Genomic DNA, 14,813 nt, shown 5'->3' on the forward strand with positions numbered 1-14,813 from the left:
GAATGATCCCATTGCATCTTGAATTTAATCTTAGAAGCTGAAGAGCTGCCTTAGCCCTTTGATTGTTACACAGGTATGCGCTGCCGGGAAATTCATGAAGCATCACATTTCTGTCATGACCCTTTTCACTATGAGTTTATACTTCAATAAAAATGGGAATGGGTGTATGTATTTCGCATGGATACTATTAAAGTTTGGGACTAAAGATTTGAATTTTGCTATTAACATCAAATCTAACAAAAATGTTTCCCAGATTTTGTGCTTCCTTAGTATCTGTACTACTTTACTTATTTAAGATTTAAAATTCCCCATTCTTATCCTACTTCTGATCTTTAGTCCACGCTTGCCCTCCCTTCCATTTTTTCTTTATTCAAATGCAAGTTTACTGGATTCAAGGTGCTCATTTTTGGTGTGAACTTATTATTATTAGTTTTTGCTTGTTTAATTGTATTTAGTCTAATAGTATTTCCTGATTTTTTTCAGTTGCATTTGCATTTTCTTCTCTCTTTTAGCTTAATTTTAGTGAATTTTTTTAGTGAATTTCTAGTTTATCCACTTTTTAAAACTTTTGATTCCTCCCTTTTCTGCACTTCTACTTTCAAACATGTTTTAGATTTTCAGTCAAGCTTAACTCATAAAATGGGTGGCTTACTTTTCCAGTTTTCAAACACATTTAATAATGTCCATATTCCTAATTGTTGGGATCAATTTTTAAGCATATTTTCTATTCCTGTTGTCTTTTCTCTTTTTTTTACAGGCTCTTCTCCAAATCTAATTACTATTTGATATTAAAATTGAAAACTTGGATTCAGTACTTACCACCAGTGAACACATGTTCTTCACTGGTGAATTTTTTTTTTAATTTAGGTTAGATTTTATTTTAAAAAATTATTTTAAGAAATGTACATAATCTGTTTTGTGCGCTAAATATCAAAGTTATCGTTCCTTCTGTGTTTGTTACATTTTTGTTACTTTATTTTTCTTTGTGTAAATTCTTGGATGGATGACTTATATGCAGGATTGGTATCTGAGTCAGGTAGGGTATACAGATTTTTGTCTGGGTATATTGATCTGGGTTGCTGTCGAATATTTTCAGATAAAGAGCTGGAAGAGAATGTATAGCTCTTGGTGAAGTTCAAGAGTGTGCTGTATTTACCAGGCATGCTCTGCTTTCTTCAGCTGACTACTCCACACTTCTGGAGAATCTGAGATGATGAATAGTTGTGTGTTTACATACCAATCTACAACAGCCTGAATTTCTTGCATTAGGCTACCTTTTATTACACGAAATATAGCATGGCATAAAAGTATAGCTTTTACCTTCTTTTCTGAGTTTTATGAGTTTTTATTTCTTATTATGTTTTTTTATTTGGAAAGATATTCTTTTTATCCTTCATGAAGAATTCAGAGATGCTGGGTTGCACCCTTCTCTGGAGATACCATTACAAACTGTGGACTTTATTTAAAAGGAAATTCAAATTTAGTTTTAGAAAAAGAAACAGACACATCAGAGCATAAAAATCTTGGCATGAGAGAAGGAGGCAATGTGATAGAGTGAAAGGTGGAGGAAGGGCTCCTAATTGGGTGGAGCAGATAGTACAAAACTGCATTTTCACTGTTACTGGCAAAGCAGATAAGAAAATACTAATTGGAAATGGTGGGACCATGTTTCATTAATTTTATCTAGAATATAGTTAAATAGAAAGAAAAAAATAAATTAATAAAAAAGTGATTAATGACTGGACAAATGTTCATAAGCTTTGTCTTTGGTTTTACATACTAGATCTAAACAAGGTTCAAAATTTTTTCATATTAATTGAGGATAATGCACTATGTGCTTATAAGCATTCTTCATTTAATTTTTATAATAATTTCATAAAATGGGTACTACATTCTCCATTCTAAAGGTGAAAAATGTGAGAAACATACAGCTTAAACCATTTACCTGACATCACAGAGCTTCCTTAATTCCCTGACCTTGATGTTCTAGAGCACCTTGACTCTGTTCTTCCATAGTTGGCTTGACACTTTTTACTTGGTCTTATTACTTTAATTTTGGAAATATTGAATAATGAATACATAGTGAAACTATAAGTCACATGTTGCTTGGATGCAAATGTTACATGTGTGTTCAATGGTGTATATCTATGTTTTTCTTTCTCATGTACCTAGTGTCAATATAACTGCTAGGTCCTTTCTGATTATTCTGGAACCACTAATCACCTCTGGCCAGAACTCCTAGGTGAAGACATACTATCTCTGAGAAACTAAAGAATATCTCTTTTTGTTGTTGTTGCCTAACGATGAGATTTCACTTGTATTATGTTTCTATTAGTGTATTAGAATTATATATGATTGTGTAGTTCTTTGTGATATATTCACATACACACATAAGTTACTCCATTTCATTCCTTAATATTTTTCCTTCCGCCTTTCACTTGGCCTCCTTCTTCAACTCAACTTGTCTCCTTCCTATCTATCTATCTATTCATCTATCTATCTATCCATCCACCCATCTATTTATTTATTTAATTTTTAGTACCAGGGATTGAACTCAGAGGCACTTGAATACTCAGCCACATCCCCAGCCATTTTTTGTTTATTATTTATTTATTTTATTTATTTTTTATTTAGAGACAGGGTCTCACTGAGTTGCTTAGTGCCTTACTTTTGCTGAGGCTGGCTTTGAACTCATGATCCTCCTCTCTCAGCCTCCTGAGCCTCCTGGGATTGCAGGCATGAGCCACTGTACCCAGCCTATTCATTTATTTTTAATTGGTGCATTATAATTATACATAAAATGTGACTTTTATGATATATTCATATATGCACATGATGTACTTACATTATAAATGGAACAAACATTTATTCTTAAAAAGGTGAAGAATAGTATTAACAATGGTAAGCTTTTATTGAATACTATGATATATGCTACAACATGGGTGAATCTTGAAAACAAAATGAAATAAGTAAATGAAGAGTATTTCTTGAACCTCTTCAGAAATTTCAAATATGTCTTTGAGAGAAAATAGGTGGTAAATAAAAAGAAATATTATAAAAAGTATCATTTAAGAAGTATAAATAGATGCATTTCACAAAGATTTTGCAAAGATTTTTTTCTATTCCTCCTTTTCTCCTTCTTCTATTTTGCCCAACTTAAATTCTGACTAACCTAAAAATTGGATATGTGAAGATTAAGATTAATAACAGAGGAAATAATACCACTAGTTTTACTTCATAGATAGAAGATGGTGGAAAGATTATTAATGTCAATATTAATGTTGTAAGGGCAACAGGTACTAAGTTGTAGTTCATATACAAGTGCTTTGTGTAATAATATAAAATACATTACCAGGCATTTGGAAGCTTGACTTAATTGTAAATCTGAAAGTAGAAGAAATTGATAATATTACCTTCAGAGTTTTTGGCTAGAAAATGCCATTGGCATGTATCAAGTATTCCTTAGCTTGCCAAGAAGTACAATGTTAACACTCATATAATGAATTATAATGAGCTGGTTATGTGTTACACACTCATATTTTTTTCTTGAAACTCCCCAAATCCACCTTAAAACAAGGCCATTGGGAAGGTGAAGATCAAATTCTTTATGTACTGCAATTCTTCACTTCCATGCATGTAGGATAAACTATAGAACTTCTGCCAAAGATTCTCTGTTTGTATTTGGCCAAATAACATTCAACATTCAGCACTTCCAAGTGTCAGATAGTGTAGGAGAGAGTCTGACCACTGGGGTAATACTTCTGCATGAAGGCAGTGAATACATTGGTAAGGAAGGGTTTTGAACTACGGAGGCAGGTTTAGACTTATTCTGCTCTCTTCTGTAGTACTACATCCTTTACTTTAGTCCTAGAGCAGGAAGGGAGCTCTAGTCACCAAGCTAAGTAAAACCCATCTTTTTCTTGAACTCTCTACAGAATGATATTTCTCTGCACATTTTTTTTCCCCCAGTCACTTCTTTGTTTCCACCTGACTACACTGTGGAAAATAATACCCAGATGACACACCAAATGACTCAGAGATAGCTGGCTTTTCCTTAACCTTAGTTTAAAAAACATTTTCAAAAGTCTAATGGTCAAACGAGGAAGTCAAATGTGAGGCAGAAGAGGGCTCCTGCATACAGGTGGTTGTGCTCATCACATCGACCCTTTATTTAATGAAGAGTGGAGACAGAAAGGAACAGGGAAGAAATCAATGTGTCTTCCCACTAGCAGCTGGCCTGCATATCACCTTAGACTCATGTCCAAGGGTGAGTGGGGTTTTATTCCTTTAAAAATCAGTTCACAAAGAAAGCAAACAGCAGGGGGTTAGTAACAGGAATCTGTAGGGGAACTGGGCACAGGTGATGTTCATTACAGCTCTCTTGCTGATGTTGTGTTTGGGTAGCAGAGCACAGGTAGCTGCATACAAGAGTAATTTATGCTCAGTTTTCCCAGCAGGACCTACCCCAGACACACTGTCTGGTCAGCACTCCATTCCAAGGGAGGAAAAAAAAAAAAAAACCAGCACAGAAGAGGTAAGACTCCATTTGCTTTTCAGAGGTATTCTTTTCACTAAGTTTCTCAGGAGTAAACCTTCAGAATGAAAGCCCAGTGGAGAAACTGTCTTTACCTCATGATGCAGCTAACTTAAGAGAAGCTCAAAGGCTTGATCATTGTCATCTATTTCTGGCTCTCTGATTTAGCAGACAGATGAAGTGCACTTATAGCTGACAGATGTGGAAATCCATATATAGCCAGACAAATCTCTAGTGGCTACTGATGCAAAATAATATGAGTTGTTTTCCACAAAGTTCAGCTGGATTTGCATTTGGGTTTTCCTTCCTGGGGTGCTTTTAATGATAGGATCAGGTCCTCAATCTCTTGTAGTGAATCGTGCCCTCCAAATTTGTCAATTATGTTAAGGTAAGATCTGGGTTGAGGAAATGTTAAGGAAAAAATGCACTCTGAATATTTACCACCTATTAGAGAGGAGCTGTAAGATAACTGAATGAGAATTGTGACATTAATCTACCCTTGCAATTACTCTGTTAATTGGCAACTCGATTATCAAAATTAGAGTTCATTAAAGGTAAAATGTTTCTTCTGTAAATTTCATCTCCTCTACAAGATAATACAAAATATGATGCTCAGTGGGGAGACTATTTTATCCACTTGATTCTTTTTATGGTTTACATTTCTGAATACTAAATTGTGATTATCTATCTGATTCATTCTTTTTAAAGAACTCATCATCACCATTGTTTTTATTTATATGAAGTTAGATTGCATCCATAAACTATCTAATCCCAACTCTCTGTACTGTGCAGTGTGTGAGTACACTTAATTTAATTCACATTCTTCACATTTTATGGCTCAAGAAAATAAAATGAAATTCCAAGATTATTAAAAGCCCATTAAGATCTATAGACTATTTCATTATTGACCCAATTTAATAATATTTTAATTAGTCATTTCACTGGCATGGTTTTAGAGCTAAAGAAGTGTTGATTATATAAAAAAATAAGGAGTATAATCAGTATTGTAACTTAGTTTGAGTCAATTTGTTTTGCTTGTAGGGGGTCCTCATTGTGAAGCATCCCTAAATTTTGTGCAATAAAGAATATGTAGGGTTATTTTCTTCTGTTTTCCATATTTAGGGCTATATTTTCTGTAATTTAAAAACAATAAGAAAAAGCCCATATTATTTCATCAAAATTGATCTCCTGTTCACTGGTTATAATACAGAATGACAGAGTATCTCAGCACATTAAGTTTGGTTGGTAAACCTTTTTGTAATATAGTGCAAGTTATCTTTGTATCCTCTCAGCAACTGTCTCCATATATAGCATATAACTAGAATTCAATGGGTATTTTATGAGTGGATTAGTAAACACTTAACTAGTGTACTTTCAGGAAATGATTGTAAAGCTGCTTTGAAAAGCTTGATAGGTAGTTATGGATGTATATCTACAGGTATCCATGCACATGGATTTAATTTACTGATGCAAACTGTGATATTATTTGCTCAAGTGCATGAGTGATTTTCATTTAAAAATTATGTATTTAAAGTCAGAATCAGAAGTTAATTCAAATATTAATCTTCAATCCCATTTTCTGCTTCTGAAAAGCATTATATTGTCTTCATTGTCCTCAGAAATTTCTGGAGAAAAGGAATTCTCTCTTCTTGCCAAAGCAGCATATTTCAGTTAGAGTTGAAATGTCACTCTAATTTTTTAATCTGAATCCCATCTGCTCCTCTCTTAACCTACTTCTCCTTGTCTTGTCAGTGTAATCACAATAGTCCTCACTCATAATTACTCATGACTACAGTGACTTCAGATAATTCCTGCAGTGTCCTTAGATAGACCATATCAAACTCTGAACAACTGTCATCTTAACAAAAGTCTGTTTTTCATTTTGTTCAGGAGAATTTGGTGAAAGCTGATTTTTCAAAATGATATGATTTGTAAAATGTGGGTATAACAATAAAACCTTAGAATTTTAAAAATGTTTAAAATTTAGATAGGTTGGTTAGTAATTGAATTGGAGTCGTGTTCACATTGTAACAAATTTTCTAAAAAAATAAAGTGCTATAAGGATATATAGTTAGTTCCTATTATTCTCAATTACTGGATAAAAATGGAAAATCAAATATTTCATCTCCCAAACCCATTATTTATTCTTACTTAAGGTTGGTGTTTGGAATCAAGCATTAATTCCAGCTATCTCATGAGAGACATAATATACAATGCTTTTTAAAAATTGCTAGGTAATAGTTTTACATATTTAAGTGTACAGTACTCTTAACAGAAAATAATAAAGGAAAAAACAGGGAGATCTTATTGTAGACAATGACCTTTCCTTTTTCACATATGTTTTATGATTTATTATATTAAGTCCAAAAATATTTTTTTGAGAGAGAGAGAATTTTTTAATATTTATTTTTTTAGTTTTCGGCAGACACAACCTCTTCATCTATATGTGGTGCTGAGGATGGAACCCAGTGCCCCACGCATGCCAGGCGAGCGCACTACCGCTTGAGCCACATCCCCAGCCCAAGTCCAAAAGTATTTTATGAGGATTTTTTCTTTACTAGACAACAAACCTCTTAATATTAGATCTTATTTACAATTTTAAGATCTGTATATATATTTGCATATTCTGCATAATATACCACAGTGCATTGCACATTCTAGGTGATCAAAAGAAATTTATGGAAGAAATGAGAATTTTTCCTCCCCTTTTTCTTGGATGGGTTTCTATTAGGTACAGGGGAAAGAAACTCACTGAAAATAGTTCAATTTGGTGATAATTTGTTATAAATATAAATATAATTGTATTTCAAACTAAAGTAGCTTGTGGAATTACACTAGCAGAAGATGAAAATTCTAACTATAAGACAATTGTAGCAATTTCTGCAGCAGGAATTCTTGAACCTTTACTCTAGTAATTTTATATTACAGTTTCTTAAGTCTCCAAAGTTAATGGATGGACTGTGATATATTAGGTAGAATACAAATATATGTATTTAGACCTGAATTGTATCTAAGATCTATTATTAAATCCATATTGTGCACTTTCTCACTTTCTCCTCTGAATTTTGTGCAAGATAATAACAAGCTTATTTCATCCTTGCCTAAGAATATTCCTTTTCAGAAGATGTACCTTACACTCTTTTTCATTAAGAATTAGTTATAATGTGTACTCTCTCAATATGCCATTGTTTGGTTTGCACATGTATTTTTTTCCTTGCTTTTGACTCACCTTCTCTCTCTGATACATTCTTTGCATATTAGATATCACAGCTAGCTCTTGGATTCTTTTTGTATTTCTTTGTTTTAGTAATTAATTAATTAATTAATTTTAATTAAGTATATATGACAGTAGAATGAATTTTTATTCATTCTTCACAATTGCAGCACAAATTTACCTTTCTATGATTATACATCATATAGCATCACACCCTATGTGCAGTCTTATATGTACCTAGGGTAATGATGTCCATCTCATTTCACCATCTTTCCTTCCCCCATGTACCTTTGCCATCCTCCCTCCCCTTTTCCTAGTCAGAGGTCCTCCATTTTTTTTTTCTGATGACTACCCCTCCCTGTTATGGATCAGCATCCACTTATAAGAGAGAACATTCGGCCTTTGGTTTTTTGGGATTGACTTACTTTGTTTAGGATGATATTCTCTACCTCTATCCATTTACCTGCAAATGCCATAATTTTCTTCTTTTTAAATGCTGGATAATATTCCATTGTGTATATATGCCACAGTTTCTTTATCCATTTATCTATTGAAGGGCATCTAGTGTGCTTCCACAGTTTAGCTATTATAAATTGTGCTGCTAGACACATTGATCATTATTATAGTATGCTGATTTTAGGTCCTTTTGGGATAGCTGGGTCAAATGGTGATTCCATTCCAAGTTTTCTAAGGAATCTCGATTCTGCTTTCCAGATTGGTTGCACCAATTTGTGTAAGGAAAGTAAAAGGAGACACAGAGCCAAGATGCTGAGGCAGGAAAAGAAGTAGCTGCCCCTCCAAGCAGCTGTGTTCATTATATCAAAAGTTACATTAGGTCATTAGTACCATGGTTACATTATTATTTAGTATTCCTTTAATACCATGTGCAAGATAATTGAGATCAAAGTCCAGGCTGATTAAAACACAGAGCCCTTTTCTCTATACTAACTAATACTGCACCTGTATAGTTATATTACTAGCGTCAAGGAGAAATTACTGGGCATTTCAAAGGAGAAAACAGAGTGCCTGTTATCCCCCAGGAGTTGCTCACCAGAAGAATGCATCCTGTAAATGTCCATAGTCAGAGTACCTACAAATTTGCAAACCCACCACAATGTATGAGTATGCCTTTCCCTCCCCATATCCTCGCCAACATTTATTATTTTCTGTATTCTAGATAACTGCTATTCTGATTAGTGTGAGATGAAATGTTGAGTAGTTTTGATTTGCATTTCTCTAATTACTAGAAATGTTGAACCTTTTTTTTTATATATTTCTTGATCGAATGTATATCTTTTTCTGAGAATGTCTGTTCAGCTCCTTAATCTATTTATTAATTAGGTTGTTTGTTTTTTGGTGATAAGTTTTTGAGTTCGTTTTATATCCCAGAGATTAATGCTCTATCTGATGTGTGGGGGGCAAAAATTTGCTCCCAGAATGTAGGCTCCATATTGACCTCATTGATTGTGTCTCTTGCTGAGAAGAAGCTTTTTAGTTTGAGTCCATTATATTTACTAATTCTTAATTTTATTTATTGTTATTTAGGAGTCTTGTTAAGGAAGTCAGGACCTAATGTGACATGATGAAAATTTGGGCCTACTTTTTCAACTATTAGGTACAGGATCTCTGGACTAATTCCTAGGTCCTGGATAGTGCACCATGATCAAGTGGTGTTCACTCCAGGAATGAAAGTTAGTTCAACATACAGAAATTAATAAATGTAATTATCACATCAATAGATTTAGATATAAGAATCATATGGCTATATCAATTGAAGCAGAGAAAAAATTTGTCAAGATATAGCACCTTTTCATGTTCAAAACACTAGAAAAACTAGGGATAATAGGAGCATACCCCAACATTTTAAAAGCTATCTCTGCTAAAACAAAGGCCAACATCATTATAAATGGAGAAAAGTTAGAAGCATTCCCTCTAAAAACTGGAAAAAGACAGGGATGCCCTCTTTCACCACTTCTATTCAACATAGTTCTGGAAACTGTAGCCAGAGCAATTAGACAGACAAAAGAAACTAAAGGGCTACAAATAAGAAAAGAAGAACTCAAGCTATCATTGTTTGCTAATGACATGATTCTATACTGAGGATCCAAAAAACTCTACCAGAAAACTTCTAGAATTAATTAGTGAATTTAGCAATATTAGAGGATATAAAATAAATACCCATAAATCAAATGTATTTCTATTCATCATTGATGAATCTGCTGAAAGAGAAATTAGGAAAACTACTCCATTTACATTATCCTCAAAAAAAAAAATACTTGGGAATCAACTTAGCAAAAGAGGGAAAAAACCTCTACAATGAAAACTACAGAACACTAGAGAAAAAAAATGAAGAAGACCTTAGAAAATGGAAAGATTTCCATGCTCTTGGATTAGCAAAATTAATATTATCAAAATTGCCCACACTACACAAAGCGCTATACAGATTCAATGTGATTCCAATTAAAATCCCAAGTCATTCCTTATAGAACTATGAAAAACCCATGAAATTCATTTTAAAAGATAACAGACCCAGAATAGACAAAAAACAATCCTTAGCAAAAAGAGTGAAGCAGGAGGCATCACAATACCAGACCTTAAACTATACTACAAAGCTATAATAACAAAAATGGCATGGTATTGGCACCAAAATAGACATGTAGAACAATGGTACAGAATAGAAGACATGGAGACAAACCCACATAAATACAGTTATTTCATACTATACAAAGGTGCCAGAAATATACAGTGGAGAAAGATAGCCTCTTCACGAAATGGTGCTGGGAAAACTGGAAATCTGTATGCAGCAAAATGAAAATAAACCCCTATCTCTCACCATGCACAAAACTCAACTCTTTTTGTATTTCTTGACTCAAGAATAAGAATGGGTTGGCTAAATTAAAGCTGAGCAGCCTTCAGATTAGACTTAGATGACTTAACATGGTATGATTAGGCTGCTCCTGGGTCTTTTCTTGTCTATTCAGAAAAGGGATGCGTTTTAGTCAGCTCTTTCACCACTGTGAACTAAAGACCTAAGAACCACAACTTTATTGGAATAAAACTTCTAAATCCATCTTAATAAGAGCAAGGTAGAAAAGAGGAAATTTATTTGGGACTCACAGTTTCAGGGGTCTTTTTCCATAGATGGTCAACTCCACTGCTTTGGGTCCATGGTGAGACAAGACATCAAGGTAGAAGGGCATGGTGGAGGAAAGCCTCTCAGAACATGGCCACTAGGAAAGAAAGAATGCTATGCTCACCAGGGACAAATTTTAAGCCCCATAGGCACTCCCAGTGATCCGCCTTCTCCAGTCTCACCCTACCTGACTATAGTTACTGCCTACTTCATCCATATTAGTAGGTTAGGGCACTGATAATGTTAAGGCTCTTGTAACTACAACATTTCACCTCTGAACTTTCTTGCATTGTCTCACATTTAAGCAACGGCAGGGCACTGACATGACCTGTGTGTAGATGAACCCTCACCTAGCACAGTCTACGGAGAAATCTCTCATACATCGAGTGTGGCCTAATATCTTGATGGCATGATAAATGTTACTTGAAGATAAAAAGATTTCAAATAATTTATTTAAAAAAATCTTATGTCTGAGTTTTTAAATTTGATTTTTCAAAAATAGTCATCTGGAAAACTTAAGATATTGAAGAAGACCTGAGAATATAGAAAGATTTCCTGTGTTCTTGGAGAGGCAAATTTAATATGGTCATAATGGCCATACTACCAAACTCACTATATGTATTCAATGCAATTTCCATCAAATTACAATGTTCTTCATACAAATAGCAAAAGCAATCAAGAAATTCATTTAAAAAAATAAGAGTCCCAGAATATATATATATATATATATATATATATATATATATATATATATATAATTTTTTTAAATGAACTTAGAAGAATGACTTTATGACATTTGCATGTAAATGGATGGCTCTGGAGACTATTATAGTATGTGGAATAAGACAATCCCAAAAGTCTAAAGGGCAAACGTTTTCTCTGATATCCCAAACTAACCCACATAAAGGGCTGTAGAGAGGGCAAGAATAGAATTTCAGTGGATTAGACAAAGGGGAATTAAGGGAAGGGTGGAGGGATAGGAAAAGTAAAGATAGTGTAATAAATATGACATAATTTTCCTACGTACACATATGAATACAACATAGTGAATCTCACCATCATTTTTATCCACAAAACTGGGGTGGTAATTAGAATAATGTTCCATGCTTTTAAAATTATATAAAAATGGACTCTACTGTCATGAAGAACTAATATTAACCAATTAAAAAAAAAGAAAAGTAATTCCCTGTGAGGAAGTTTTTTGGTGGTAGTGGTGTTCTCTTTTCCTTTCATTTTTAACTGTCCTTATTTATCATTCTTTTCTCTTAAACTGAAATATGTATATTCTCATTAAAACTGATCTCTCTTAGCACCATTATGGTCCTCTGCACAAAGCATTTCCTCATTTGAGGCTTTGGCACTTTGTGCTGGGCTGGTACAGGCTGTGTCCTGCATAGGCATCTTTCCTCATTGCTTTGTGTGGCCAAGTTACCCTTGACTGCACATATTAACTCCTCCTTCTGATTGAGGTTCAAAGCCTGTCCTGCAGTGATGCTCCTTCTCTTCCCAGAGCCTGAGGACACTTCCTCTGCTGGCCCCACCTATTGGACTTTGTAGTGAATTATTCACAAAAGAAGGAAGGAAGAACAGAAAGAAAGATGGAAAGAAGTATATGAATTAGTAGGTACACTTTTCAAACACTGTAACTTTTCTGTGTTTGGTATATTGTTGCTGATACATGTACTTCAATAATTATTCTCAAAACTTTGGCAAATGAATTAGCTGGTTATGAAACTCAAGTTTAATAGATTTTTCCCGTATTTGCACTTTTAAAATTATTTTTAAAAATTTAAAAATTATTTTTTAAAAAGGTACATTTAAAAATTATTGTAGGTTAACAGAACAATTTGAAAAGTTAATTTAGTTTTTGTGTAGACCTTTGTGTTAACATCTAGGATGACCACCTCTCTATACTTTTAAAATATTATTTGATTGAACTGTGATATCTAATTTTGCTAAAAAATTGTGGTCAATATAAATGTTATTGTTTTCAATTACTTGTTATAATTACTTGTTATTTCTCTCAGGTTTTAAGACTGACTCCTTACTCTTCATTTCTACAGTTTCACTTAAGTGTCTTGACATTTGTTTATCTATGTTTATTCTTTTAGTTTTTGAGTCATAATAATAGGGTAACTCATTGGATTTGTCTTTGTTAATTCGGGAAAATTATCAGAACAATATGTTTGAAAATTTCTTCCATAACATCTATTTCAGTTTATTCCTCTGGAACTTCTATCATTAGAACTCAATGTCTCTATCTATCCTCCACCTTCTTTCTAGTCACTCAGTAGCTGTCTATCTCTGTTTTTCTAACTCAGTATGAATAAACCAGTCCTGTTTATTATATATTAACTAATAAAAATATTTATTTGAAAAGTTTTGAATTGATTGTTCAATATTCTTTATTATTCTTTTATTTTTTATATATTTTTATAGAAAAGCATTTTCAAATGATCTTTGTGCTGCCTTGTCTCATTTTTACAAATACTCAGTGTTTCTAATTGAAATCTTTGTCAGGTAGGTTTTTTTTAGATTAAATTTTCAGATTGAAGATATAATTTTAAATACTTTTCTTCCTTTCTTAGCCTGCAATTTTATTTTTTAACATTTAAGTTTACCACTAATATTTTTATTAATTTTTGAAAACTTATATATGACAGCAGAATACATTACAATTCTTATTACACATATAGAGCATAATTTTTCATATCTCTGGTTTTATACAAAGTGTATTCACATCAATTTGTCTTTATACATGTACTTTGGATAATAATGTCTGTCACATTCCACCATCATTTCTAACTCCATGCTCCCTCCCTTCCCCTCCCACCCCCTGCCCTATCTAGAGTTTGCCTCTTCTTCCCATATTCCTCCTCCCCACCCCACTATGAATCAGCCTCCTTATATCAGAGAAACCATTTAGCATTTGTTTTTTGGGTGGGTTGGCTAACTTCAATTAGCATTATCTTCTCTAACATTATCCATTTACCTGAAAATGCCATGATTTTATTTTCTTTTATTGCTAAGTAATATTCCATTGTGTATATGTGTGACATTTTTTAATCCGTTCATCTATTGAAGAGTATCTAGGTTGGTTTCACAGTTTAGCTATTGTGAATTTTGCTGCTATAAACATTGATGTGGGTATGTCCCTGTAATATGCTGTTTTTAAGTCCTTTGGGTATAGACCTAAGAGAGGGATAGCTGGGTCAAATGATGGTTCTATGCCGCAGTCTGGCTGGACACAATTCAGGAGCCACTTGTCAAAAGAAACTAACTTTATTTTTAGAACTACAAACGCCAAGCAAAACAGCTCCTCAGGAAAAAACCCTCAGAGCCCAACTGCCACCACCGGCTTCCACAAGCCTCTCACCCACACAAGCCTCTCCACCTCCCACAATTTTCCTGCTCTTGAGGCCGATTGGCTGGGTTTCATGGGCGGAGCCAAAGTAGTCCCCCAATGAGCAGCTTTGTGGAGGAGCCAATCAGCTAGATGTTGCTGGGGCCGCTGTGAGCCAATCATCAGCTGGCAGTCTGAAGGGCAGGGAAACAGCCCAATGAACATCACCACAGAGGAGCCAATCAGCTAGCTGTTGCTGGGGCTGCTGTGAGCCAATCATCAGCTGGCAGTCTGAAGGGCAGGGAAACAGCCCAATGAACATCACCGCAGAGGAGCCAATCAGCTAGATGTTGCTGGGGCCGCTGTGAGCCAATCATCAGCTGGCAGCTGGAAGTTTGCTGGAGCCCCTTTGACTGTGGCTCTCAACTGTTCTATTCTCAATTTTCAAAGAAATTTCCATACTGCTTTCCATATTGGCTGCACCAATTTGCAGTCCCACCAGCAGTGTATGAGTATACATTTTCCCCTACATTCTTGCAAACACTTATTGTTGTTTGTCTTTGTAATATCTGCCATTCTGACTAGAGTG

At 34.1% G+C, this 14,813-nt stretch overlaps 1 long non-coding RNA gene across 1 annotated transcript in view; it reads left to right on the forward strand.

Annotated features, from left to right (window-relative positions):
- The first annotated feature begins 4,038 nt into the window (after window positions 1–4,038).
- Window positions 4,039–14,813, forward strand: part of LOC144366138 (uncharacterized) — a 40,881-nt gene continuing 30,106 nt past the window's right edge. Inside the window, exons 1-3 of the long non-coding RNA XR_013425001.1 lie at window positions 4,039–4,267; window positions 4,458–4,534; window positions 12,392–12,501. This is a non-coding gene — a long non-coding RNA (uncharacterized LOC144366138). The remainder of the gene's footprint in view (window positions 4,268–4,457; window positions 4,535–12,391; window positions 12,502–14,813) is intronic.

The sequence above is a fragment of the Ictidomys tridecemlineatus genome, chromosome 8 (genome assembly GCF_052094955.1).
Source record: "Ictidomys tridecemlineatus isolate mIctTri1 chromosome 8, mIctTri1.hap1, whole genome shotgun sequence".
Classification (NCBI taxonomy): Eukaryota; Metazoa; Chordata; class Mammalia; order Rodentia; family Sciuridae; genus Ictidomys; species Ictidomys tridecemlineatus.